This window comes from Salmo salar, chromosome ssa02 (genome assembly GCF_905237065.1).
Source record: "Salmo salar chromosome ssa02, Ssal_v3.1, whole genome shotgun sequence".
Classification (NCBI taxonomy): Eukaryota; Metazoa; Chordata; class Actinopteri; order Salmoniformes; family Salmonidae; genus Salmo; species Salmo salar.
Window position 1 is genome coordinate 49,479,141 of NC_059443.1, and position 6,054 is coordinate 49,485,194.

Below are 6,054 nucleotides of genomic sequence, written 5' to 3' on the forward strand. Positions count from 1 at the left end.
CTGTGGAACTTGTCTCAGTTGTTGAATCTTGTTATGTTCATACAAATATTCACACATGTTAAGTTTGCTGAAAATAAACGCAGTTGACAGTGAGAGGACGTTTCTTTTTTTAGCTGAATTTATATATACTTTTTTAAATAATGTTTAGTTCAATTAATATAATTTAAAATTATGCATGAAGGATTCTGTAATCAAATATACTTGTCAAAAACAAATGTAGACATGTCACGTGTGCTCCCTCTCCTCCTCGCCTCTAGGTCTCCAGACTGCTCGTTATGGCGCACACCTGTCACCATCGTTACGCGCACCTGCGCATCATCAGACTCACCTGGACTCCATCACCTCCCTGATTACCTTCCCTATACATGTCACTCCCTTTGATTCCTTCCCCAGGCGTTATTGTTTCTGTTCCTGTGTTATATCTGTGCGTTGTTCGTGTTTCTTATTTTGTATTATGTTGTGTTTATTTATTAAAACACTCACTCCCTTAACTTGCTTCCCGACTCTCAGCGCCCTCGTTACAAGACAATTAATGTATGTCTCATCAGTGTGAGTAGTTTGTTCACTTGAAAGGAGGCCTAAACTTCCCTATGCACATTGCAATAACACAAATCCAGTTGCTATGACAACTAACAAGTTTTCTATTTGACCAAATCATAATTTAGGCATTGCTAGCAACCTGTGAGAGGCAGCTATAACAGCTATAACCCCTGGCGAGGCAATCCAGTCCATCTTGGAGTCCTGGGACGTAACTTTCTCATTCAACTTCCGCATCCAGTTCAACATGCACTCAAGGGCTCCACCTGGCGAGGCTGTCCAGGTGCGCTATATGGTCCATCTTGCAGGGTCATGGCTAGAAGGGATGTAACCAGATTGGCACAGATTCCGTAGTGATTTGCATTGCCAAAATCCTGAAGTATCCCTTTAAATCGAACAAGCTGCAGTATGGCTGTGATGGTGACCCCTGTCGTGCATGTTCATCTGCCCCTTTTCAGGACTGCATGTGAAGGTTGCGCAGTTGCTATTGGACCTTAGTGGAGGACACTTAGAGCTGGCTGCCCTGCTGATCAAGAGGGGCGCCAAACTGGAGGAGGTCAACGATGAGGGATACATTCCACTCATAGAGGCTGCACGAGAGGGCCACGAGGAGATGGAGGCGCTGCTTTTGGCACAAGGTATGGGCTTCTCTCTCCCTCTCTTTCTATCTGGGAATTAAGCCAGTGCTTCTGTTTAGAGATTTTACCTACTGTACCATGTCCAAGCTCAGTGTTGAGGCAAAATACAAAACCCCTCATTCGGAAACAAAATTCTCCAGTGATATGGTTATAGTCAGATACAGTTTTAAGCTCATGATCTTATTGAGTTGATGCAAAAGAGACAAGCTGGCTTTTCCAAAACAAATTGAAATCATTTTTCTGGAGACAACAGTGGGAATAGATTAGTACTCCTTAAAAGTGTGTTCCCAGCAAAACAATCTTGAATCCTCCCTCTGTTGTCTCTGTTTTCTGCAGCTGCCAACATCAACTGCAGGGGCCGACTTCGAACTGGGCTGCTCAACGCCTTGAGCTGAATACCTGCTGGCTGGAGGTAAGCAGAACCTCTCCTAACTGGACTGCTTCTCTGTTCGGCTCTCTCAAACCAAACTACCAATCTCTATTTGAGATTCTCTCGTCACTAACTTTAAGCGTCAGCTGTCAGAGCAGCTTACAGATCACTGCAGCTGTACACAACCCATCTGTAAATAGCCCATCCAACCACCTACCTACCGCATCCATATATTTGTTTTTCTGCTCTTTTGCACACCAGTATTTCTACTTGCACATCCTCATCTGCACACATCACTCCAGTGTAAACTGCTAAATTGTAATTACTTCGCCACTATTGGCCTATTTATTGCCTTACCTCCTTACTTCATTTGCACACACTGTATACATATTTTCTATTGTGTTATTGACTGTATGTTTGTTTATTCCATGTTTTTGTCACACTGCTTTGCTTTATCTTGGCCAGGTCGCAGTTGTAAATGAGAACTTGTTCTCAACTGGCCTACCTGGTTAAATAAAGGTGATATATATATTTTAATCCTCAATTCAGCCATTATCGAAATTCACTTGGCTATCACCAAAACCAACATTTCCTCCAAAGTTTTGATTTGTTATCCTGATCACACACACAACCTTCTATGTGTAATTATAAACCTGTGCTCTTGTCCTCAAGAGCCAATGTCCATGCCACAACGGCGACAGGATATACGTCTCTGACATACGCCTGTGATAACAGATGTGACTGAGTTGCTGCTGCAGATGGGGGCTGACCTGGTGAGGCCTAGGAAACACAGTTCATGTCAATACAGTGTTCTTGCATGAGCTGTTCACACGTTTGCATAAGTGTGGGTGTGCTTCCCAAATGGCACCATATTCCCTTCATAGTGCACAAATTTTTACCAGGGCACTCAGGGCTCTGGTCAAAAGTAATGCACTTTATAGGGCACGTGTCAAACACAAGGCCTGCGGGCCAAATCCGCCTGTGACACATTTCTATCCGGCCCTTGCAATTATTTGGCTTGTCAATCCATTTTGGCCCTGTTCCATACCGCCCCGCGTTGCGCTGCACTACAAGTCTAAGCAAGCACTGCCAACGTGATGCACGCCAACAGCAGTGCATTGCCACACACCCCTCTTCCCAGACCCACACACACTAGAGCCAGCCAGTGCAGTGTATCACATAATCACTAATGGCACTGACCAAATCTTCTACCGGATCGAAAGTTTAAAGTGTTGAAGGCTTAATGTCCATGCCAGGTTTCGCTCTTAAAGGGTGATAAGAGAATTATCTAATAAAGGTAAATGAATCAATAAACCATGATGAATTATTAGTCATACAGCATGGTTAATGAATAATCAATGTAATGATCAATGTAGTGATCGATTGGTCTGATTAGTCCCAGAAAGTCCAGGAACCACTGGAGAGGGAAAGAAATATGTGAATGTAATTAGTGTAGAGAGCAGGGGACAGATGGTAAAGGGAGTAAAACTTCAAGGGGTTCCTAACCTTGAGGGAAAGGAACAGGCTGAGCTGGATAGTGATAAACAGTGTGGGAAGTCAAAGGGGAATGCAGATCACCAACAGTTTGTGTGTAAATGCATGTGCGTAAGTAAGCAAGAACTATATAATGACTGTTTTGTTATCCTGACCTCAGAACGTTCTCTGAATAAAGCTACAGAAACCTTTTGCAGAAAGCTGAGTCCTTGCCTAATTATTTAACCCATTGTCTTACAAACCTTGGGCATTAGTCAAGGCGTATTGAGTATTGATTATTGATTATTATCATCAAGATAAAAGATTCCTTTATCAAAGGGTCATTGCTGTAGCCTACAGAAAATGTAATCTTGCTCGTCAACAAATTATAAGATAAAGGATTCACACGGGTATAAATTACTACTAAAGGACAATAGGACACATAAGCGAGTATAAATGAGTCTACAGTTGAGTCATCTACTTTATTAAATTACAGCCTGATGCGCTTGCATCTGTGAATAAGTATTCCAGATTTCCATACAGAATAATATGAAATGCTCTGAGACCAGGTTGGTGATCCATCCATGCAATGCAAAAAAATAATAAACATGTTTAAATGTTTCAACAACCTAGCTACATTTTTGTTATTTGGAGTTTTGATTAGGGTCGGAGCATATTATGCACATCTAGCAGCAAAGGCTGGACACATTATTTATCTATTTTGTTTTAATATGTTAAATTACTATATTCAGCATCCTATGTACATAAGTAGACATTACAAAGGGCTAATGGCCAGTTTGGGTCGCATTTGTATGCATGTTGTTTTGTAAAAACAAACATAATAGGCTATGTCTAGCCCGCAAATTTGTTGTGCTTTTTCAATATGGCCCATGCGCTGATTGAGTTTGACACCCCTGTAATAGGGAATAGGGTGCCATTTAGGACGCAGGCTGGGTGTTGTTTAGATGCATGACTGCTTGAATACGCTCATGTGTTTCGATGTGTCCGTTTTTCTTTGTCTTGTCAGAAACATGAATCGGAGGATGACAGAACCCCTCGAATGAAAGTCGAGAAGGACCAAAGTTTAGTGAGGTCATTTGCAGAGTCCAAATTGTAAGCATTGTGCATCCTACTTTTGTGTCAAATAGTTATAAGGAAATTGTGGTCAGTTAACAAATATTATGTCTTGTTTGATTTTTGCCCTGTTCTAGCCAAGGCCAATGTAAATATGCATCTATTTTTGCTAATACAGTCTTGGTAACTGTTTTAGCTGAATGCACATGGATTTAGATGTTTATGTGTGTTGTTTTTTTCAGTCATACTAATGAAAGAAGGTCCATGAAGTTAACATGGACAGCATCGCTAAGCCTGAGTTCCTGTCGAGTAAAGCTAAGGAGGGCTCACCTATGGAGCTCTATACTCACAATTCCATTTAGTTCAGGGACTGAATGGCCATTCTTACGGAGAAATCAAATGTCTTATTCAACTGAATTGAGATTAAATTGATCTGTAACTCTTGACTTGCTCTGGCTACTCCCAGTGTTGAATGGGGAAGTGCCTTTCCTCAAAATCAAGGTGGTCCCTGACAGTTGGAAGACGGACATGAACGAGATCTTAGAATCGTCCAGCAGCGACAAGGAGGACACGGAAGGAGAGGAGGAGGTGGTAAAGGTGGTCACACCATTGTGGTGTCCTACCTCCTCAACTACCTCAACAACATCCTGTCGGTCCCTGCACAAGACCTATCTCAGCTCACACCCCTCTCCTATGACACCTCTCAAATAAAACTGTGAAGGACCTCGGTGTTACCCTGGACCCTGATCTCTCTTTTGACGAACATAAATGATGCAGAAAAATGTATCCATGCTTTTCGTGGGCTATACTCGGCCTTGTCTCAGGATAGTAAGTTGGTGGTTGACGATATCCCTGTAGTGGTGTGGGGGCTGTGCTTTGGCAAAGTGGGTGTGGTTATATCCTGCCTGTTTGGCCCTGTCCGGGGGTATCATCGGACGGGGCCACAGTGTCTCCCGACCCCTCCTGTCTCAGCCTGCAGTATTTATGCTGCAATAGTTTGTGTTGGGGGGCTAGGGTCAGTCTGTTATATCTGGAGTATTTCTCCTGTCTTATCTGGTGTCCTGTGTGAATTTAAGTATGCTCTCTCTAATTCTCTCTCTCTCGGAGGACCTGAGCCCCAGGACCATGCCTCAGGACTACCTGGCCTGATGACTCCTTGCTGTCCCCAGTCCACCTGGTCGTGCTGCTACTCCAGTTTCAACTGTTCTGCCTGCAGCTATGGAACCCTGGCCTGTTCACCAAAAGTGCTACCTTGTCCCAGAACTGCTGTTTTCAACTCTCTAAAGACAGCAGGAGCAGTAGAGATACTCTCAATGATCGGCTATGAAAAGCCAGCTGACATTTACTCCTGAGGTGCTGACCTGTTGCACCCTCTACAATCACTGTGATTATTATTATTTGACCCTGCTGGTCATCTATGAATGTTTGAACATCTTGGCCATGTTCTGTTATAGTCTCCAACCCGGCTCGGCCAGAAGAGGACTGGCCACCCCTCATAGCCTGGTTCCTCTCTAGGTTTCGTCCTAGGTTCCGGCCTTTCTAGGGAGTTTTTCCTAGCCACCGTGCTTCTACACCTGCATTGCTTGCTGTTTGGGGTTTTAGGCTGGGTTTCTGTACAGCACTTTGTGACATCATCTGATGTAAGAAGGGCTTTATAAATACATTTGCTTGATTGACCGCTTGTTTACTAACAGACAAACAACTACTGTACCTCTACAAACATGTCTGGATGGAGTTGTATTGACACCAAGTTGTTACCAAATATTGATACCAAATATACTTTTGTTATATCTCCTTACATCTTATGAGTTCCAAGCTCTGGCCATGGTGGAGCCAGACAGAGGTCCCTCCAACATTACAACACCTCCACCCGTCATCACAAAAGGTCAGTCCAACAGTAAATATAGGTCTAACATTAGTGGACCAAGAAGACAACTAGACACCAGTTGACGACACAAGGCA

At 43.2% G+C, this 6,054-nt stretch overlaps 1 long non-coding RNA gene across 2 annotated transcripts; it reads left to right on the plus strand.

Moving 5' to 3' along the window:
• Positions 1-440: 440 nt before the first annotated feature.
• Positions 441-4,912, plus strand: LOC106584744 (uncharacterized). Of its 2 annotated transcripts, XR_006761316.1 has the most exons (8): positions 441-549; positions 666-820; positions 996-1,175; positions 1,512-1,587; positions 2,011-2,064; positions 2,218-2,318; positions 4,046-4,131; positions 4,335-4,910. It is a non-coding gene; the product is annotated as an uncharacterized lncRNA (long non-coding RNA). The 2 variants fall into 2 exon arrangements; XR_006761315.1 differs by having other exon boundaries at positions 4,046-4,912.
• The last annotated feature ends 1,142 nt before the right edge of the window (positions 4,913-6,054 follow it).